The sequence below is a fragment of the Vidua chalybeata genome, chromosome 12, assembly GCF_026979565.1.
Source record: "Vidua chalybeata isolate OUT-0048 chromosome 12, bVidCha1 merged haplotype, whole genome shotgun sequence".
NCBI classification, from domain to species: Eukaryota; Metazoa; Chordata; class Aves; order Passeriformes; family Viduidae; genus Vidua; species Vidua chalybeata.
The window spans coordinates 19,981,757-20,004,547 of NC_071541.1; the positions used below are offsets into that span (position 1 = coordinate 19,981,757).

General features: G+C 46.5%; 1 protein-coding gene across 5 annotated transcripts in view; it reads left to right on the forward strand.

Annotated features, from left to right (window-relative positions):
* Positions 1–1,337: 1,337 nt before the first annotated feature.
* The window catches only part of FBLN2 (fibulin 2), a 92,212-nt gene continuing 70,758 nt past the window's right edge, over positions 1,338–22,791 (forward strand). The window contains exon 1 of one of the 5 annotated variants that reach the window (XM_053953963.1): positions 1,338–1,707. The gene's annotated coding sequence lies outside the window, so the exon portion shown is untranslated. Of the gene's footprint in view, positions 1,708–2,419; positions 2,572–8,153; positions 8,176–12,890; positions 12,946–22,791 lie in introns of those variants that run through there. The other 4 variants (XM_053953961.1, XM_053953964.1, XM_053953966.1 and 1 more) reach the window with 4 other exon arrangements.

Genomic DNA, 22,791 nt, shown 5'->3' on the forward strand with positions numbered 1-22,791 from the left:
AGGACTTCCTGAGTTTATCCAGGCGTGTGGTGCTCTGGTGAGGTGCAGCTTCTACCCCCTCTTCGATCTGAGGAAGGATTTGGGTGCCTGAAAGTATTTCCCATGTGCTTCAATTGGTCTGATGAGAGAATTTAAACCTGCCTACAGGCTTTACCTTGCTCAGGGCATCATGGCTTTGACAGTAAAAGCTGCTGGAGTGATTTTGGGAGTCTCCTGTAATCCCTGTTTTAGTTTTATCACAGTCCTGACTCCTTTGGTCTCTCCTGGTGTTCCTCAAACACACAGCTCAGGGTGTTGAGCTGGCAGATATGGGCTCGCTGTCAGCTCAGTCCCAGTCTCAGTGCAAACCCAGGTAAAGCATTACCCCAGCTCTGCTGCTCCCCTCTGCTCCTGCCACAATGGGGGCCAGCAAGAGGCACTCATGGGCTGTCACCAGAGAATTTAAGGGCACTGTAACCCTACTTTAAGAGCAGTAGTGCTCACACTGTATCTCCACAGAGGGAGAGAGAAATCAAGAGTCCTCTCCTCCTTCTATACTTTCATTTTTCCTCCAGATGAAATTCAAGACTGTGTAGGAACATTTTGGGAGGGCTGACTGTTTGCTTACAAAGTAAATAGCATTTTTTTCTCTGGCTAAAGTTACACAATGATTTTGTGTAGCTGGTCCATCCCTCAGGGTGTCCAGCAGCAATCGGCAGGACCCTACCCACATACACTGCAGCATCATACAATAACACAGTCCCACTTTCCCAAGCACTGACTGTGTTGGAGACAGGATACCACATTTCAGAAATGGAAACTCTTACCCTGCTACTTTTCCCTAATTGTATGCACATTTTGTCTGTGCAGACTTCAGTCTTACCTGTGAATGGGAGTTGAGAGCCAGGCCCAGCTCCCAAGTTTCCTCAAATGTTGTATTTAGTGTCATAGATTGGGCCAGGCTGACTCTGCCATGAGAGGAGAAAGGTGACCAAGCACTGCGGGAAGCTCCCACCTCAGACTGTAGCAGTAGATTCTGCTGCATCCCTTGACTCTGGTGCCTCCACCAGCTGTTTGCAGCTGTCCCCAGGGCCCGGGCCAGGCCAGGCCAGCTGGTGCTGCAGAGCTGCTGGGCTGCGGGGCTGGACAGGTGACCTTGGTGGGACACTGCTGTGCTCCTGCTGTTCTTCCCTGCTGGCTTGGGCAAAGCTGTCCTGCCAACAGCTCCGGCGGGCACCAAACAGGGTCTCCTTCCCATAACCAAATGCCCGAGAAGATGGAGGAGCCTTTCAGTGTGAAAACATCCCAGCCGTGTCTCAGTGCTGCCCTCCCCCAGGGACAGAGCTCCAGGGCTGGCCCGAGGGCCCGGCTGGAAACAGCTGGTACGGGAGGGACAGAAAGGCAGGGGGAAGCCGAGCCTGGTGCCCAAAGAGAGGTGCCCGAGCTCTCGATCTAGGACAAGCGGCTCCCTCTGGCTGAGCCCCCTGAGCTCACAGGCACAGCCCGCTGTCTGGCAGGGAGCAGCACCGGGCTAATTCCCGAGACCCTCTGAGGAGGGATGCTTTCCCGATGACATAGTATTTGTTGCAGGGACTTGGTTCGTCCCAGGGACTTGTCTCTAATTTATCCCAGGATGGGTTTCTATAAACAGTCGCTATTGTCACACGACAGTAACGGGACGCTCTCGATGAGCAGATCGGCGGCCGAGCACCAAGCGCTTCCCTGAGGGTGAGTTTGGGGCTACTTACGTCTCAGTAAGCAGCTGTGGGACAAAAAGAAATTGAAAAACCCTTCTTATAGTACAACCTCGAAGCCACCTTTGGTCGACAGAGCGGCGTTAGCCTGAGCAGAGCCAGGTGAGGCCCCTCAGCCTCACCCCCGGCTTTTTCTTTTCCTTTGTAGCTGCGGTCCCCAGGAGCCCGTCTGAGGGTTGCTCCTGTCCCCGTGAGCCTCCCTGCATAGCTCATCCCATTCCATCCCATTCCACCGTCCCGGCGTGTCGGGCCGCGGGGCTGCCGTCCCGCCCGGCCGCTGTCAGGTTGGACAAACCCCGGCGCCGCTCGGCCCCGGCGCCGCTTTCCGGCTCCTCCCTCTGGCCCCGGGGTCCCGCGGCCCCTTCCCCGCCGAGCGGAGCGAGCGGCGCGGCGCGGCCCGGCCCGGTAAGTGCGGGGCAGCGCGGGCGCGGAGCCCAGGGCGCTCCCGGAGCCCGCTGCAGCCCGCTGCCAGAGCCCTTTCCGGGACAAACACACGGATAGTTCCTTGCGCTCCCTCTCTCTCTTTTTTTTTTTTTTTTTTTTTTTTTTGTCTGTTGGTTTGAAAGCGGCAAATTGTCAAAGGAAAAAAAGTTGCTATGAATGGTTTCGGAGCTGTTGGTTTATTGCAAACAACTCACTGGGTGGAGGCGAGATCAGCCCGCGGGGCGGGAGAGTGTTTGCAAAGCAAATGTCATTTGGCTGGAGGGAGAGCTGGCCAGATTGTTCCTCAGTCGCGTCCACTGAGTCGTGCAGGCTTGCAATCCAATGGGAAGTTCGAAAGGAAGAGGAGAAGGTATATGGCAGAGCTAAGAAAAGCGCTCTCTGCCTGCTCTTGCTGGTATGCTCGGATTTCTGGAGTGAGCGGCGTTAAAATGGACCGGGGGCTGTGCCGGGAGCGCCGGGGGGACAGGAGAGGGATGTGCTGGGGAAGGCTGGGGGGACCAGGCTCGTAGGATCAGTGGAGAAATCCAGCTGCCGGCCGCACAATCACTGAGTGCGCGCAGGGCTGAGCCAAAGCCAGCCGGTTCTCGGCCCCCGTGCCTCTCCTCACCTTATCTCTCCCCCTGTCGCTCAGAGCCTCGTGCAGGAGCCTGGCGGTCGCCCTGAGCTGAGCCGCGCCGGGGATGAGGTCAGAGGAGGAGGGTTTGGTCGCATGGTCTGTAACACCGGCAGGAAGGACCTTGGAGCTGGTGTGTGCCCCACTGGTATTGAATTTTCTCTCTCAACCTTTGGTTTTCTTTGGAAAGGAAAGTTGCCGTTATTGCCAAGTTATATTAGCGTCGAGTTTGGTTTCTTTGCACCTACAGGCAATGAGCAGAGGGGCGGTGTTTGGAGTTTGTGTGGTTTTCTAACAGATCATCCGCACCTCAGTTCTCTCCTTTTCCTGCTCCTCCTCATGACACATTCTTGCTTTAGGCATCCCAGTTCTTTCAGATGCAAACGGAAGCTATGGGCACATCCCATAAACGTGGCTTTACTTGTAGCTTACATTATTTAACAACAAAAACTACAGCTCGTGCTAGACATTTAATGGGTTTAAAATCGTCTGAGAAGATTTTGGACATAAACCCCCCCCATTAGTGGAATGGATGAAATTAGTTTTATTATGAAAAATTTTCCCCTAATGAGAGAATGGAGCCTATAGAGGCCAAACCCTAGTCTTTTAACTAGTTCTTCTCCCAAGTGGCGTCAGCTGGACCTTCAAAAATCACTTTGAAGACAGTTATACCAGCATTAATAGGGCTGATGTTGGCCTAAAAATATATTCCAAAAATCACACTCTTAATTGGCATTGCTTTGTTGGCAAAGCTTTCCCAGTGCTGCCTTACTCTTCAGGAGCCATGTTATTTTAATTGCATCAATGTATTATGTCACAAAAGCAGTGCTCTGAGCAGGGTTTATTGAGTTTAGTGTAGAGCCTGGAGCTTTAACTTTTCCACTAAAGACAAGAAACAAAAAGCCATGGAGATCTTCACCCTGGGAGCTCCTCAGGGACCCCACTTCTGTGGGACTGCTAGTCTGAGCACACTGCATCAGGCTATTCTGCAAGTGGCACTAGAATAAATGATAACTAAACAGTAGCCTTGCAGTGTATATAAATACTAGGAAAATGGTTTTCTTTTAGTTTAAATCAACTTTTGGTGACTGAAGAGATCTCTCTTTACTTTCCATCTGTCTGTCCATCCATCCACTTTAATACCTTTCCAGTTGCATTAGATGATAATGTGATATTATACACTTCTACATTTCTCTGATCTGCTCGAAGCTGGAAGAAATGGTGTTCTGCAGTTTTGTGCACTGAGTGTAGGTGGCCTCTGAGAGGTGATGTTGGGCAGAGTCCCCCACAGTGCTTGGTAGCATTAAAGATGACATTCCAAACAAAGCTCTTTCTGTCCTGCTCAGGCATGAGCTCGTGGGAGGGCAACAACAACCCCCATCTCTGGGGGCTGGGGGGTGAGTGTGGCTGAGGATCAGCTGGATCCCACTGAAAGAGGCTTGTGAGCTCCCAGGGAGCCTCACCAGAGCGCTCCTGAGTGCAGCTTCACTCCTGCAGGTGTGTGAGATGGAGCCTTCCAGGCACCCCAGGCTGCTTTTTGGGGCTCAGGTGGTAGATGGCAGTGGAGCAGCAGCACAGGCACGAAGTGGCATCTTCTGCATCTGATCATCTGTCCCTGGCTGGGATGGAGTCCTGGTGTTGCAGTACCTGGAAACTGTTCTGCTGGACAGTTCCAGGAGGGGACACTGCTGAGGCTTCCATGCTGCCAGAACCCCTCCAGCACTGCAGAAGGACATCCCTTCCTCTGGATTTGCAGGAACAGAGTGGTTACAGCCCTTCTCCAGGCTGCTTCCACGCCATGATTTTGTGCCTTTTTTGTGTGTTCTGGAAACTCTCCTGTTGCTCTCACCACTATCATGTCTGGTGACTCGGGTCTCACAGGCTGCATGGACACTGCTGAGGATGGAAGGGACCTTGGCTGTCCTCCCCATCATCCCTGTGCCTCCAGATTTTGCATCCCTTGTAAACCAAACGAAGCCTCCTGCCAACCACACCTCTCTCTGCTGCCTTCTTTCCTTAATCCAGGGCGATAAGAAATCTTTACAGGATTGGTCTTCTCTTTCAAACTGTTTTTTGGAAATGTTTCCATGCCTGGGAGTTTCTTCCCATAGTTGTGGGTACAAGGTGGGATTTAGCTGCTTGTGCCAAAACGAGAAGTGTCTCTTACATTCTGCAGAGATTTTGGTGGTTGCTAAAAGACTTACAGTGGGCACGTGCTTTCCTCCAGCTGCCTTCTGGCTGTTCAGCAGAAGAAACCAGAGTGCTGCTGGCTGGGGCCTGCCTGCCTCTTCCATGAGCCTTTGACCTCGGGGCCACTGTGATCTCAGGTGGCCTTACAGTGCCCTGGGAGCTCCCCTTCCTCCTCTGTCCCAGGGCTGAGCGTGCTGAGGTGTTTTTCTTAGTTGTATGCGGATCCCTAGTGAAAGAACAAACTGTGACTCTTAATTATTGTGCCTCTTATCTCTTCGATGTGCCACCAGCCCATATGTTTAGAATAAGGCTCTGGTCTCGTGATACGGGCTCATGCATTCACTTTTGTTTAGCTTTTCCCCCCATTCTCATGCATTAGAAATTTGGATTTCCTTCCAGCTCATGGGCATAACATTAACCTTTCTTTCTGCTGGAAGTGACATGTTGCCTTTAATAACAGGGGCCTGTATTTAATATCCCAAGAAGTCCTTTCCAATTCCACGTTCATACAGATGAGGAGTTAAACAGAAGAGATTTGGAAAAGGGCTTTCCCAGAAGTGGTTTGTTTTCTCCTGCTTATGTTATTGTGGTCTTTCTGTTGGAAATCAAACAGTCAAAACAAGCTTAGGTATGAAGAAGTGCAGCTCACTTGTGGCCTGGCCACTCCTCCTCCTGCTGAACATGACCAGAGCAAGACCAGACCCTTTGAGCTATGTTTTCATTCTAGTGCATTACAAACCTAACCCCCTATTCATGATAATTAAGCTGTGCTAATTACATCCCTTGCTTTGCATTGCAGCAGGCATACATTCCTGTCTGTCTTGTTTGCTAAGCTCTGTGGGTTGGAGCCAGAGGCAGGGAGAAGTTTAAGCCCTGTCACTCATCTTGACTTCAGCATGCAGACAAGGCCAGGGCAGTGTGTTTGAGCAGAGATGACACTGGTATTTACTGCTGGGTGCACTGGAGCCTGGGGCTTTCCCCAGCATGGGCTGGTTTTTCTGAATGAAGGCAGACAGGGAGTGCCCAGCCTGGTGCCAGGAACGCGCTGTGGGAGGGACGGGGTCCCTGGCACAGCTGCACAGACAGATGGACAGCCAGCTGCTGTGGGCTGGGCTCAGGCACTCACACACTCCTCACATGCTCCTTTCTGTGACACGAAGGCTGACAAAGTGCCCCTCCGGACCTCACAGACTTTCTGCCTATTTTGGTAGGAATTTTTTGTAATTTTTTTTGATGATCCTTGGCATGAAACTTCTTTTAGTTTAGTTCTACTTTTTGCTCCTGACTCTATTCACTGAGAATACCTCAGAGACAAGGAGCTCATTTTTTCCTGTATCCAGAAAACCTTTTAGTAACTGCTAACCCCTTACACCTGTACACATAAGTCAAGAAAGGATCTTAATGCAGTTTTGTCTAGACTGGTGCTGGAAAGAGAGAAAGAGAAAAAAAGCAATTCCTGGGCCAGGCATACATGACATTTTGGAAATAGAAAATACAACCAGCAAAGATTATATCCCCACCAGAGCTAGCAGAAGGGTTCTTATGGGTGTTCTTAATCCACCTCACTGCAAAGCCAGCCAGGTTAGCTCAAACCACCTTTGTTTTTGACTTGAATTAGCTGAGTCTGCACTAGCACTGTGAATGTTCCCTCTGTCCCTCCTGCCAGACATGTGGTGGGGGACTACCAGCCAGCTGCTGGTCCTCAGCCAGCTCCTGCTGTAGCCATGGCCAGGAGACACTGTCTGTGTGTCCCTGGGCTTCACTTAATGAGAGCTGGGCCGTTGGGCCAGCAGCAGCTTAAGGTGTGCCCCTTATATTCTGTGCTGTCCTAAACCATCTCAGCTTGGTACCTGTCCCCAGCTCATAGCTGTCCCTCCTGGGAAATTCCACAGGTCCCTGGTGCTCAGGGCGGGCCAGCTGAAATCCTTCAGTGTGATTCCCACTGAACAGCTGTTTTACCCAGGGAATGACAGACCTGTTCTGCCCAAGCATTTGTGAACCTTTTAGGATGGTACTGGATATGCATGGACAGAGGTTTAGGGGATGCCTATGAGATCTGAATTCCCATTTAAGTTATAAGGCAATTTGTTATCTCAGTTTCTGTGGCAATCACATTTTTGAAGTGTTTTATAGAAAAAACTTCTAAGACTGCTGCTTTTCTGTGCTATGCTCTGGGCTTTGGAGGTAAGGTTACTTATAAAAAAATAAAGGTAAAAGCTGGAAAAACTCTTTTGCTGGTGTCATAAATCAGATCAGAATGAGAGAATACATTTAAAACTCTGAAGTGAAACCTTTTCACAGGAGAGTGTTACTTTAAATACATGTCTGGAATGGGGAAAAGCATCCACTTCTGCAAATGATTTTTTTTAAAAATAATTAAACTCCACTGTTTAGAAATGATTAATTATTGTAACATGTGAGCGCTGCAGAGTTTCATCTACTCACAGTAGTATTTCAAATGATTTAAAGTTGTTTGTTCAAGGTTTGCTTTTAGTATGTCATTAAATGTCATGGATTTATTCCAGCTGTCTTCCACAAATGTATCACTTGTGAAGGATTTTGCATGGGAACAGGCTGCCAGATTTTAGTTTTGATAGCAAAGCAAAACTAGATTAAAAAAAAAAAATTGGGCTTTGCTAAGTGTATTACTGGCTCAAAATGGAGTTGGCAGAGAAGATGGTAGCAGCTCTGCTGGGCAGAGTTACTGGAGTGGCGTGCACCTCCTGAAACCCCCTGAGACCAGGGTCAAGGGTGGGCAGCTGGTGCAGATCCCTGACCCCAGTGACCACTGCCAGCCCTCCCCTGCTCTGGGCCCTGCTGGCCACTGCCTCTGCACAGTTCCCATGAGCACTCCCTAATTTGCTTTAGACAAAGCCAAGTGGATTATCTCTAGCCACTAGACTATTGAGGATAATCCTGCTGCCTTTTGAGTTTGTTCTCTGTCTTTCCTGAAGAGAACCAGCAAGGACTGAGAGGCTGTTCCTCCATCCACCTGAAGGAGCTGAGCTGCTGAGCCTGCCCAGAGGCTCTGCCAGCCCTGTGGAGGCCAACTTTTTATTTATTTGGTTTTCATAACCAGGACACTCACATCTGGTGGCACGGCACGTCCTGTTCTGATCGTCTGCCTCACATGTGGAGCTCTGTCCTACAATCAATACAACATCCAGTCTGATGATCCTGAATGTAGGAGCTTGGGTATGATTAATGTATAAAACTTGGATGGCTATTTGGAAAGGATATAATGTGATACAGAGCAGACTGGTTTGGGGGATTTACCCCTGAGTTCTGAGCTGGTGAAGTAGACTAAATGGCTCTGCTCAGGGGAGCTGCAGAATGCTTGGAAACATTCATTTGCCTTCAGAGCAAAACCAAAAATGCAGTCTGCTTTCTGACACGCTGTTTGGTTCCTGGCATGGCTGCCTGCATATCCAGGAGGATATGTCCTGTGGAAAGTGTGTGTAATAATTCGTGAGCTTTTGTAATATGCAGATGTTAACAGCAAGAGTGCATGATAAGTAATCTCTCCTCGCTTTTATTAAGATGTTTGCATTCTTCTCAAGGTGTTGACATAGCACACTATGCCCTGGGGTGCTGCAAGTGTCTGAATATTTAAAATGTGTAAAAGAACATTTAATAATGTCTCTCCAGTCTAGGCAAACAGGTTAACTTGAGTGCATCACTTCTATTCCTGCATTTAAATAGAGTGAAGTGAAAGAAACTCATTGAGGTTTACTTAAATTTACTAAAATCTCTCTCTCTGTAACGATTTAAAATTAAATCAACACTTTATGATGTTTGCCATGAAGATGAAACATATATCTAGACCAGACAGCTCATGTATGTAACTCTTGGTTATGTTTCTGTGGTTTGGGGCTGCTTGTCTCTGAGGGTGTAAATAGCACTTAGATTGTGTAAATTGTGTGTGTGTGCAGTGCTGGGCACTGTGGCACTCCAACATGCAGCTGCATGAAGTTCCATGTTGCTGCCACAGCTTGGCTTTGCACTAGGAAAAACCTCATTAACCTGGAATTGGAACTCGATAATTGTGTTGGATCTAGATGATCTTTAGGTCCCTTCCAACCCAAACCATTCTGTGAAAACAGGCAGTGAAGTGTGTCAGGCAAGCATGTGTGTGTTTCAAATAACCTCCAATGGTTTCAAAATGAAATGTTTCCATTTGGTTTTAAGCCTGCTTTTTGAAAACTCGTTTAAAGAGCCTAAATAACATCTGCCATCAATAATGTTTGGGCCTTAACAAATGACAGGACTCTCATGTTGGTGACTAAGGTGGCTGCAGAGCTGGGTGTTCTCAGGGGCAGAGCCGAGGATTTCTCTAATAACTCAAGTAACAACTTCCAGTTTTCCCTCAATGCTGTTTTTTCCTGATGGGTAAAACAAGCAGGTCTTGTTTTCTCATTAAAAAGAAAAGCTAAGTAAAAGAAAAAAAAATGCTTTCTGCAAAACATCCTATTTTCATCTTTTTTTAATTAACAGGTTTTAAGTTGCAGAGTGACTGTCATCCATCTGACCTGCCTCCCGACCCCTCCCCTCCTTATTGACACTGATATTAGAAGTATGGGAAAACTTAGACTGTTGGCAAAATGGGTGGAAAATCAAATGTTTAATGTTTTGCTTGAACATTTTGTGGTTTCTCCTGAAATTCTTCATCTGAAACAAAGGATGTTCTTTGTTCTTTATTGGGAGGCTTGTTTTTACTTGAAAAAAAATATGCAATGTCATTGTGGATTGCAGAAGTTTCTACAGAAATGACATAAGTTCTCTACAAAAACATTTTTTAAGACCTGGGAAAAAAGGAGACAGTTACAAACTGTAAAAAAAAAAAAATTGACTGGTTTGATGTTTTTTTGGCAGATTCTTACAAGTACATTAAGAGTCAAAATGTTAGTGATTTGGAAAAATCTTGAAATAGAGTAATTTCACATGACCCCCTCTTGGAAGCTTCTAGGTTTTGCATTCTTTGCTCCAGCACAATTCCCACTGAAGAAATACTTCAAAAAACAAAGATTATGGATTCTTTTTAAAATGTCATTCCTTGCTTTTCGGGTAACTGTGCTAAGTTGTGTTTATGTATCTTAATCTTACCCTGATTTATATGATCAAACAAAGCATTTGTGGATTTGTTTGGAGTCTGCAAAGGATGTGAACTGAACCATGAGACAGGCGGCACTGGCAGGCCCTGGGTGCCCAGCTCCTCCAGCTGGATGTGTGGGTGCTGTGGGGTTCCCTGGGCACCCCAGTCCTCAGTCCCCTGGGCACTGCAGTCCCCATGGCACCCCATCTCCTATCCCCATGGCACCCTGTCCCCTGGGCACCCCAGTCCTCAGTCCCCATGGCACCCCATCTCCTATCCCCATGGCACCCTGTCCCCTGGGCACCCCAGTCCTCAGTCCCCATGGCACCCCATCTCCCATCCCCTGGGCACCCCATCCCCTGTCCCTTGGCTCTGTAGCACTATGAGGACTCCCTGTCCCTCCACACCAGTGGTCACAAAGGCCTGGGAGTATGCAGTGAGGATGGGGTGGTGGTGGTGATCTGAAGTGGGGAAGAAAGGTGGCTTTGGGACGATGCGGTGGTCACACACCTCCTGCCCTTCTAGCCAGGCTGGCTTTCACTGCCATGCCTGTGCTGTTAAATAGCTGGTGGTTGTCACTCCATGAGTTATTTGAGAATTACTGAGACACTTAATTGGCTGTTCATTAGCTGCTTTAGAGAAAAATAAGATTTGATTAATCATAATTTCAGCAAATTATAGCCGGTTCTGCAGGCTAATGGAATCAGGCAGTGAAGAGCTGGCTTCCTGCAGTGAGCTGTGCCCTGCCCTGGCCACGCAGCCCTACCTGGCCTCACCTGGAGGGCTGGGTGGGCACAGAAATCGGGGTCACCCACACTAGTCAGGGATGGGGCACCTGGACTGCCACAGTGGTGAGGTGAGGACCATGGAGTGCTGCTGGGTGCAGTGCAGGTGCTGCCTGGGGCTGTGGATTCCTCACAGCGAGGCCCTGGCACAGGGTGCCCAGAGCAGCTGTGGCTGCCCCTGGATCCCTGGAAGTGCCCGAGGCCAGGCTGGACAGGGCTTGGAGCACCCTGGAACAGTGGAAAGTGTCCCTGCCCATGGCAGGAGGTGGAACAAGATGAGCTTTAAGGTCTCTTCCAACTCAAACCATTCTGTGATACTGTGCTATAAACACAGCCATCAGCAGAGAAAACTGTTGGCATCTATTCCTAACCTTTGAGGTCACTTCACTTCCTTTTTGTTGCTTTTGTTTTGTAAGAAATTGTCACCCCAATTGAGATCAAATTTCTGAGCTGAGATGTTGAATTCATCCTTGAAGAATATATGTTTTTCTCTGAAATAGTCCATTACGTTATTCCAAGTTTTACCTTACCAACATGCTAATTTCAAACACAACTGGGTTTAGTAAATTATGCAACAGGTCAAGAGCTTGAAGAGAGGAAAGCTCAAAGATGCAGAATGCAGTTCTCAGAAATCCCACACAAGGTATTTGTAGATGTTAAATACCAGGGCAAGTATTTAAAAAGCATGTTCTTTACATGAAATTGCTTTGCTTCCTTCTGGCCAAGAGTCAAAAGTTCCCCCAAAGGTTTTCTGTTTTCTGCCATCTTTTTGTCTTACATCTTTCCTCTTCAGGATCCCCGACTGTTGCTTCCCTTTAATCTCTTTCAGGGGCCCTCTCTTGGCTGTTGAAAAGCAGCTCTATCTGCTCCCCTATCAGCCCAGGGCTGGTGGAGAGAGGAACAGAGACCATCCTTTCCCTTGCCAAGTGGGACTCCCTTGGCCTCCCTGACTTGATTTAGCAGTGGTTGGGCCATTGACAATGTTGACATTGGGATTCCATGGATTTTGCTTGCACAGAAGCTGGGGAATAGCACAGCCTGTGTCAGTTTGCACTTCACCCTTCTCGAGAGCAAACACTCAGGAAATGCCTGCACCAGGCTGGTGCTGGTTGTTATCCCTGGGGTTGGTGCCCAGTGTTGGGGACCTGAGAGTGACGCTGGGGCTGGACCAGCAGCAGTGACAGGATTTGGGGACTCTTCTCCCTCTGCTCCTCTGCACCTTCTCTGGTGCATTTGTGCTTGGCAGCTTCACAATGGGTGTAACTCTCCGCTGTGCAGAATTTGGGAAGAAGAGGCATTTCCTCCTTCTCTCAGTGTAGTGTTCTTGTCAAGCATGATGGTAATTGCAAACTCAAACCAGAAGTAGATCAATAACAATAGAAGAATATTAACAGAAGAGTTAATTGACAAAGTTTAGAGGCTTGGTTTTTGGACACTGTTAATTGCTTAGCTGATGGCAACCCTGGAGAGAACAGATGGGACTCTTCCAGCCCAACATGTGCAACATCTTCATTGCCAAAGATCCAAGACCAAATGCCCAGGGCTTTGCTGGGTCTTGAGGGGCCTCACCAGAGCTACCTCAGTGATGAGCTTTGGCTTTGGCCATAGGGGTGGTGGTGGCCCCAGCATGGTGATGGTGGCCCTCAGCAAGGAGTCCTCTCTGTGTTGGGGCTGCAGTCCCTGCTGCACCAGACACGCAGAGGAAGGGATACAAGGGCCTCAGCAGCCCCTGAATCCCCTCTGGGGTCTGGGAGGGGGAAATGAGATATTTTAGGGCCCCATTGGGGTGGAGGAGGCAGCCCCAGTGCTGCCCTGGCTTTACCTGGGTCAGGCAGCCCTAGGCTCAGCTTTGAAATGTGAAGCAGCTTCCTTAAGCGTTGCAGGGGGTAAAAAGTGAATTAACCATATCATAGACACATGGTACTTCCCTGCTCAGATTACACTACAAAATCTGGGCAGTTCCTAAGATAGAGCTGGAAAAGGGGATTTGGGAGTGTGAGCAGCACTTGGAGCAGAGCACAGCTGACATGGCTGGGAACAAAAGGTGACAGGAGAACTCGCCACATCTGCACTGCTGCTCATACACAGGTCAGGAGAAATCTTTCCTAACTGGACATTTGTTGCAAATTTGCTGGGAGAAGTGTAAAATAACTTTGTGAGTGCTGGCTTTGCTTTGTGCCTTGTGTTCTGCTAGTTACAGAGCTTGTGTCTGGCTGGGTTTCACTTTGGTTTTTGTACTTTGTTTTCCAGATTTACTTAACTGTTCTTTAGGCTCTAAAGCTGTTGTTAAATATCTCCAGTTCGATGCAGTTTAAAGACTTAAGTAGAGAGGGGCGGGTTTGCTTTCTTAGTTAAGGCTGCTAAAGCTGGGTCTTTGCTGCTCGTGGACAAAGCTTTTTGCTTTTTTGCAAAATCCTCCATAAGCAACGCATGTGTTTGTGCTATTAGTCAGATCTTCATGGGCTTTTTTTTTGTTTTGTTTTGTTTTGTTTTGTTTTCTCCTCAAAGTGAGCTTCTTACAAAAACAGTTATTTTTAATGCCACTTCTGGCCTTTTGACTGGGAATTCAAAGTTTTACCTCACAGACTGGAGTGAAAGTTAGGTTTGTTTTTGTTAATGTAAGTCAAGGAGTAGCAGTGATTCACTGTGACAGGCTGAATGTGAGCCATATGAACTGAGCTGCACGGGCATAAAGGAGAATTGTGCTGCAAAATATCTCCAAGTAAATTAGATTTTGACACACTTACCACTTCTCAAGTTGCATTTCCCCCTCTCCTCACACTCCTGCCCTTCCCCCACCATCCAGGATCTGATGTGATGGAAAAATATAGGCATTGTCTCTGGGATTAGGAATGGCTGGGCTAAAAGTGCTTTTGGCTTCTGCAGATTTTACTATAGTGGTGTGAGAGCTTCCCAAAGACATGGTAATGATTATATACACTTACATACAGGGTCTTAAATGACGACTTTCTGGGCTGAAATAATTGAGTTTTGAGATGATCATTCCTATCCCTGGGAGCGTGCAAATGTTGTGGGCTGGTTTGTGTCACTGGGACGGTCTGTGCTGGGTTCCTGCTCCAAGGAGTGCGAATTGTGTGGATTTGCTGGAGCCCAGCTCTCACAGCTGTAGGTGACAGGGGACAGAGGGTGCCTGGCCCCAGGAAACCCTAGGAACAGGGCACAGGACTGCTGTGTCCCACTCTGGAGGCAGCATCCTACAGAGCCCTTTTTTTCCAGTTAAACACTGCTGATTCCTTTTGTGTGTATTTCAGGTTTTTTTTTTTTTTTTTTTTTTGCTGTAATTTTCTTTTTTCCCCTTCTTTATTCTGTGATTTTCTTGTATGAATGGCAAATGGAGGCTGTTTCAGTGTTGACTCAGATGATACATACTCACAGCTGGACTTTGTCCAGCCTTTTTACTGATTAAATATTGTAGTATTGGGGTGTAGAAAGGAATGGCAAATGGCAGTTCATACCATTATGAACATGGGGTTTCTTACCAGTCAGTGAAAGGCAGAGTGCAGAGCTGTGCGTGAGTGGAGTAAGTGTAATATCTATAAACTAAGACACATTTTAATGGCTCTTAAACTCGAAGATTGAATTCTGTTCTCTTAGAAAGTGTAGATAAAACAGACACATGCCAGGGGAAAGGAGAATAGAATTTGGTGTTGCAGTGAATTTGTTATAACCCAGTGGCCCACTCCAATTTTCTTTCTCCCTGAAGTTACTGGCCAGGACCCTGCTGGAAGCGGGGATTAAGCCAGACGTTAAGGTCACGTTGTGACCCACCTTTGCTGTTTAATGTTGAATGTGATGTTTTAAAAGCAAACCAAAAATAATACATTGGATACTATTTTTAAGGCAAAACACCAGCAAAATGTCTGTCATCAGATTCCAAATGATGCCTTGCTTCACTTTAACAATGAGCTATCCATTATATGGTCTTAATTTATGGAATGTTAAACAGTTTCTAGCAGTACTGTGCCCCTGCAGGAAGAACAGATGGTACTTTTGAATGAGTTTTGCTATGGGATAAAATGTTCCAGGTCTTCACCAGATCATATCCATCTGTAAGGAAGGAACAGCATTTATGTAAAGTAAACAAGATAAAGTCAAACAACTCAAAATCTCCTACTGAAGGAAGAACAGTGACTGTGGGCTGAGGTGGTAGTACAGATTGGAAGGTAATGTGGAAAGGTACTGCTTGGTATTATTTTAAAGGTGAACACTTACCTTGATGAAACATCCCAAATGGGAAATCTCTTTTATCAGGCCTTGGGAGGCAGTGGCCAGGGTGTGAGTGGTCAGCGTGTACTGACAGGAGCCTGTGTATAACGAGCACATTATTTTTGTATCTTGTTTGATTTTTAGAGCTCTGGCTCTCTGAGAAGAGCATGGAGACAATGAAAATCCAGATCCTGACAGTCTTTATTGTGCCCATGTATAATGTGACCACCCCACATTTCTGAGAGCAGCATCACCATCTAGATGCACACCTTGCACCCTTCATAGAAGTTTGTCTTGTAAGTGAAACAGAGGATTGGCAGAATTGTGAGGTGTTGCACCATTTTCCTTCTCCATTCCTCTGGATGACCAGGAACTGCTGGAATGATGGAGTCCATAATTTTTTTCAGTGCTCTGCTGGCATTCTCCCAGTTGACCTCCAAGGGAATGATTGCTTTCTCCTCCTTGGCCTCTGCAGTGTTGTGGTCCACATTTGGTGAAGGAATATCCCCTTCACTTTATTTGTGTTCCTTACAATTCTGTAAGCTTTCTTCATATTGCCCATAGAGTTGTCCTTTGCGAAGTGAAAAATCACAGGCTCTGCAGCTTTATCCACCCAAAATTAAGGTATGTATCATGTAAATCATGTATTGTCTTTGTATGGTGCACAGTTGTGGGCTTCCCATCCCTGGAAGTGTCAAGGCCAGGCTGGGCACGGCTGGGAGCAACCTGCTGAAGTGGAAGGTTGAACTGGATTATCTTTAAGGTCCTTTCCAGTCCAAACGAATCTGGAATTCTGTGGTAAAGCTCAGAGCAAAGGGACAATGCATCCATCCCAAATAGTTTATTAATTGCCCTCTGAAGTCTTACCCAGCCCTCCACTAACTGTAGAAAACCTCATCAGCGAGATGACTTCTAGAAAACCGATGTTAAACTGCACCAGTGATCTTCTGAGAACTTAAACTCACGGACCTCTTTGTTCTGTTCTTGTTCTTTGGTTACCCAAGATCTTGGTATTGGCTGCTTGCTTTCAGAATTGAGCCTTCAAAATTGGTGTACAGTTTATTACTGAAATCCAGTGAAAATCTTCCCCGTGCCAGGCTCCAGCTCAGTCAGCTGGGTGTGCATGTCTGGCTGGGCTGCCAGAGCGTGTCCATCACACAGGGTGAGGCAGGGTCGTGCCACAGGAAGGCTCTCAGCAGGTGCCTCTCGCTGCTGGGCGGCTGCACCTCAGAGAGCACTGACAGGGGAGTCTGGAAAGCTGAAATACCTCCCACTGCACCTCCTCTGCTTTCCTTGGTGGGGTTTTTATCCTTCTTTCATTGTTTTAAATACCAAATATTCTATACTCTTGGGAGACTTTATTTCATCTCTCATGTTAGTAACTTTTCTATCTTAATTTTCCTTCTCAGTCATGTGCTGGACTGTACATAACTAATGGGGAAGGAGGGACTACAATCTCATTCTTCTTCTGTTGTACTAAATATTTATTTCCCCTTGTACTAATTCCCCCTTATTTATTCCCCCTTGTACTTCCCCTTGTATTAATTATATTTACAGTAATAGGATTTCCTCAGCTGGAAAATAAAATACTTTCCTTCCCTTCCAGAAGATCATTGACCAAAACATAAACATGTATTTTAATGTGCCAAGACCAAACAAATTGTTCGTACTAGTCAATACCACTTTAGCTGGAGTATTGTTTGCTGTGATGAAAATCAGATTGAATTTACTGTTTCGTCATTGTGTTCAACAAAGCCAAGATGATGATAAAGAAAAAAGTATTCTTGTTTAAATTATGTGTGTGACTATAAGGTAACATATACAATTATTCAGTCAGCATTTTTTGTTAATGCAGTATCATCTGATTTGCTGGGATTTCTATTTTGAGTATTCCACCTGTAGTCGCAAGTGATTATGGGTTTACTTGTATTGGGTGATGATCAGTAAATTAAAGTATTCAAGAGCCTGGGTTGCAAGCTTACCCAACCGATCATAGTAACTTCCTGTGGTATTAGAAAATGTAATGTGTAATTTACAAAATAAACAAGAGTTGCTTTTCTAATCTCATTCTGGTTTGTAGATGGAATATGGTACAGAACCACAAATTGTTCTGAACACAAGAAGTGCACACGTGCATCTGAGGTCAGAAGCTGTCCCAATGCATGTGGACACTTGGCAAACCATCACTGAGTGTGCCAGCTTGGGGTTCTGTGCAGAAACAGGAAAAATCCATGCTCCTATCTCCAGCAAATTATTCTGCAAATTAAGGTTACCCCCGGACAATTGGGATCTATTCCCTATCAAAGGAAGGGAGTCAAAATACACGATTCCACATCTGCTGCAGGCAAAAGTGCAGGATAAACCCGAGGTGGAAGATGGAGGTGCAGTGCATGTGGGACTTCTGTTAGCCCCACCTGGAATTATTGTTGTCTCTGCATGATGGCTCTGAGATGGAATAGCAGAGCAGGCTTCTCTCCTTTTCAGTTTGGTACTCACCAAACCAAATTAATTCCATTATCTTTTATGGAAAGTTTGTGCAGGAACACTTCGGATTAATGAATTACATCTGTGGCTGCTGACTGATTAGCAGCATGATAGATGCAGCTCCATTTACAGTGATTTACTTTCATTCACGAGAAAAAATTGAAGGTTTCTTTCCAGCACTTTTTTTTTGCATTAAAACTTTTCAAAGTCCTCAACCAATGGTAGGCTTTGATTTCCATTTTTTAATGCCTGTGGTAACCAACATGTCTATGAGACCATTTTAACCAAGTGTTCTAGTCTTTCCTCTATTAAAATAAAAATTTTTTGCTTTAGCTGAAGAATTTAATTGCTATATATAATAACCCTGATACGGACATTCTTTTGTCACCATATGAGAGGAAACTGTTCCCAGGGAATGATTACTGCTGTTTTTTCTGGATTTTATTAATTTATAATTGGCAATATGCCTCGTGGTACGTCCAGTCCATATTCCACATATGCTCTTGTCTGCAGTTCATGGAAGTTGAGAAAGCATGTGCACGAATGCTGAAACAAGTCTGAGTTCCTTTTCTTCAGACCAAAATATACATGGGCAGATCCTCAACCAGATTCAGTAATTGGGCATTTTTCAATGCCCAACAGCTAGACTTTCACCATTAATCATGATAACAAAAAAGTCAGGACGCAATTACAGAAAAATCATTTGCTGCAAACCTGCTGTATTGACATTTTGTTTTGACATTGATTTGGAATTAATTGGCAGACTCAAGTAAATCCCTCTGAGTTCCTCTGGAGAGTCTCAAATCCATTCCTCAGTTCTGATGCTGAAGTTCAGGTGATGGAGGCAGCTCTGCCTCTCAGGTACACTGTGCAAAGCTGCCTGGCAGCTCCCTTCAGCCTTCCCTGTATGAAAACCGTTATTAATTATTTCCACATTGCCACATGGTAGCACATAGGGCAGGAAAGGCCACTTGCTAAGCTGTCAGTTAAATAGTAGGCTTTCTTTGGCCTAATTTGGATTTTAGATGGGGGTAGGGGAATTTTCAGTTTAAACTGTTAGGAAAGAGCTGCCTGAAATAGGTAGGGAGTGCTCAGATGTTCCAACCAACACATTTCCCAACAAAAGGTCTGTATTACTGTCACTGCTTAGGGCAGTGGGGTTCAAAGTGCATAGCAGAAGACTGAATTACAAAAAAGAAACAAATGCAAAACTTAAATCTGCTGCTTACAGAGAGTTCTAAGTAGTATCAGAATTTTTTCATGGAGGAAAGGCGAAATGGGGAGAGGCAATCACAGAGGGCGTGGGAATGACATCTCAGGTTTTGCCTGCCACTGTCCCTGCTGCAGGCTCTTTCCTTGGTGAGAGGCACTGCAGCCCTGCAAATGGGAGCTCTGTAAAACTGTGGGAAGGGGCAGGGGGCTGGAGCATCCTGCAGAGCGATTAGAGAAAGGAAGCAGAGAGAGAGAAATCTAGTCCAGGATCTTGAAAGGATATATTTGAGTGTTATGAGGTTATGAGATTGTGCAGGGGGTGTGATTAAGTTAGTTTTGGGAAATGGTAAATATCTAAATAATGAGGAACATCTTGGAAACTAGGGAATTGTTCCTTCCTGAGAGGGAAGAGAGGAGTGCAGCTCTTTAAATAAATGAGAAAAAATTCTTTCTTTCACTTATCAGAGGAGCCTCCAGTATTGACAGTGCTCATCCGAGCCTGAAGCTGGTGCTGGCTCCTGGGAGCTGTGCTGCCCTGTCTTGAGGCTGTCTCCACGTATGTGTGGCTGCTCAAGGTGCTGTGGAGCTCAGGGACCTGCCTGCTGCCGAAAGAGCTCTCCTGTGCAAATTAGTTCATAACTTATGAGCTTTGACAAGTTTTTGTTGGCTGTGCCTTGGGAAACATTTTTGAGTGGCTGTTGCTGAGTTTGCTTTAATCTTTTCCCAGATTTCTTTGGCTGGTATGGAAATAGCTGGATTATTTAATTGTGTTTTTAGGGAGTATATATAGTCACCTGAAACTTGGTGATGTAAAAAGAAGAGAAAAAAAGTGTATCAATAGCAAACACATTTATTTTCACTCCAGTGGAAGAGTTTGGCTCCTGCAGCAGAGCTGTGACCCTGGCCCAGCTATCAGGACTTGCTGAGTCTCCTGTGCATTGTCCAGAGAGGGACCTGGCCGTGGTCAGTTTGTCAGGGATCCCATGGTGGGTTTATCAGGGGTCTCATGGTGGGTTTATGAGGGATCCCGTGGTTGGTTTGTCAGGGATTGTATGGTCAGTTTGTCAGGGATCCCATGGTGGGTTTATCAGGGATCCCAGGATCGATTTGTCAGGGTTCTTGTGGCAGAATCCTGGGCCTGTCCCTGCTGCTCTGGTCCCTGCACAGCCCATGCTGAGCTCCCTGTGTTCCATGTGAGCCCTTCGTCTCTGGCTCCCGGGCAGCTGCTGTGCTCTCCATGAGTCACTTTGGATCTGCTGCACTGGAGACTCCCAATGATACAGAATTTCATTCCTCTGGAATCCAAGTACCTGCCCTGTTGTGCTGGGCTGGGCTGGGCTGGGCTGGGCTGAAGGGCAGCACTGACACAATAGCCCCAAGACATGATTCTCCTCTCCCTGGCTCTGTCATTCCCTTGGAAAAAGATTGCCTTTGCTCTCTGGGACTTCAGAAAGCCTTCAAACACTGCACATTGTGGAAGAGTAAGTCCCAGAGCTGCCTGGTCACTTCTGTTAATGCTTGGCTACTTCAGCTGAAATACCTTGGGTGATGCTTTTCCATTACTGCAGCGTGTCAGGTTCCTGTTTGAATTTGGGCATGGGGAATGTCCTGGGAAGCTTCTGCAGCCTTTCTGCCCCAGGGTGCTTCTGCTGGGAAGGGAGTTCTTATCGGAGCTCTTTTGGGAGGCTGCGTGAGTTTTGATCCCATCCTGCTTTCTTCTTGTTTGTCTCCTCTTGAGTTCGCTGTTGAATTAAGTAAAAATCCTCCAGACTCCCAAATGTCCATTTTTAAAAGCTTTTCCATGAAAAAGGGGTTAATGATAACTGATTTCCTATTGAAAACAAAGCTGAGGAAAACTGCCTGCAAAAGCTATGACTCCTGAACACAGGCTTGTTTAGCCAAGAACCAGAGTGTTGACAACTCCAGAGTGCTTTACTTCCAATAACAAAAAGCAGCTCCTTGGATTGGGATTTACCCTGAGGTTCGTCCTACCCCTCTGCTCCTTCTGCCCAACACAGGGGTTCAGCTCAGCTCAGATTCCAGTAATTTGCAGGCAGGGGTGATGGGCCCTGGGCCTGAATGTTGCGTAAGAGCAGTGATGGAAACACTTCTCCCTTTTCATTCATCCTCCCGGTGATTAGCCCTGCAGTTCCCTCTGCAAGGAGAGCAGCCGTCCCTTCCAGCAGCAATCCCTTCCAGCACCTGGTGAGATCACAAGTTTCCGGATTGAGAGGGTGTGAAAGGAAGATCTAATCCATGGGCTGGCACAGTCCAGTCAGGAGTTACTGGGTTTACGGTTTTTTTCTGGTTTTCATACAAGATTCAAATGCTCTCACAAATTTCCATTTTTTTCTTGCATTTAAAAGGGATTGTTTTAAAATTGTTGTTTCCTTCCGTCCCCTCCCTTCCTCCTCCCTCAGTCTAAACTGTGACCGCAGGCAGTGAGAGCTGCTGGCAGCTGCAGCAGCCTGGAGCTCTGCCTGTGCAGAGGTGTAAAAATGCTCGGACTGGAGAAATACATTCCCCTTGTTCCTCGGGATGGGTGTGCATATGTGATTCTGCCTGCTGCCCTGCTTTCTGCAGAGCTTTCACTGCTGTGAGAGAGATTCAGCATCACCAAAAGATTCACCAGCACAGAGCAGGGCTGTGTTTGGTCCCTGCTCATGTACGGCTTGAACCTGCAGGGCCAATTTCAGCTGGCTGGCACTGGGAAACCAGGAGAGTTGTTCATGGCAGCTCTGTGGGCTGATGGACACTTGCTTTATGCACAGGTGGTGAGTGCCAGCCCGGCACTAGCTTTCCCACAGTTTTTTTTCTTTATGTGTCTGAACCCTAGGTGTGGATTCCTGGGCAGGCTCAGGGGCTGCCCCCTCAGTTACACCCAGCAGGGTCTGTGCTCCCAGCACCCAGCACGGGATGGATTGCACAGATGGCTGCCACCTCCTGCTCTTACATCAGCCTGGCACCTGGCCCTGCTCACTCCCAAAGTGGAAGTTCACATCAAACCAGCATTTCTGTTGCTGTCATCCTCGAAAATAGCAATTTAGTGAGAGACTGAGAGGTGGGACAGAGAAAGGAATTGTTCTGTCTAAACCTCTTTACAGGAATCTGCAGCTGGTGAAATTGCAGGTACATCTTAAAGATGGAAGTCAGTGGGTTCTCCTACAGTGCACTGGATTTATTCTCTTTACTGCTTTTTGTTTATAAATGGCTGCCTCCTTTTGTTCAGTGAACATTTGACAGAATGCTGTTGCTCCTGTGGTATCTCTTCCACATGTGCCCACCTTCTGTATGTCTCTGGGGCACCCTTCACACAGAGACATTGTCTTTGTGTCAAATCTTTGAAGGAGAGTGCCTCCTGTCACCTCTGCTTACCTAGAATAAGCTTTCTGGTTCAGCACTGAAATGAAACCATCTGGAAAAAGAATCTCCCAGTAAAATGCTCCTCTTAATTTAAAGAAATTGCACATTTAAAATGTCTAGATCTTCTGTGGGAACACACTGGTTTCATCTACATTATAGAGTAATACGACTGAACAATTTTAATCAAGTCAGCATTCTTCCTTTTGGTTTTATGTTATGGCTTTGAATGAAGTAAATCACTTGGAGTATATTGTTTTGCAAAAATGTCAAAATTTATAACTTTTTGGCCCTAAACCGAATTGAAATAAGCGTCTTGAAATCTTGTTTTATTCCCCTGCCAAGAGACAGGAATATTGTGTTTTTCAGCCAGGACTAGTTATAATTTTGATGGCTGCTGCTGTTAGCCTTGAATGTCCCATCACGCAGGTACTGGGCTCATCTGCTTTTGCTTCCCATGAAAATGTATGCCTGCAGTTCATGCTTATTTGGACCCTTTTAAAGCTGATTTTTCCTTAAGGTGTCTTTACTCTGTCTTTCCTAGGAATACTTTTTAAAGAAGGAATCGAGGCATAAGGAGCTGCAGCAGTGTGACCATCCTGTTTACTGCTGGTTTACCTCATATGTTTACGTGGGTAGAATTTGAGGGAC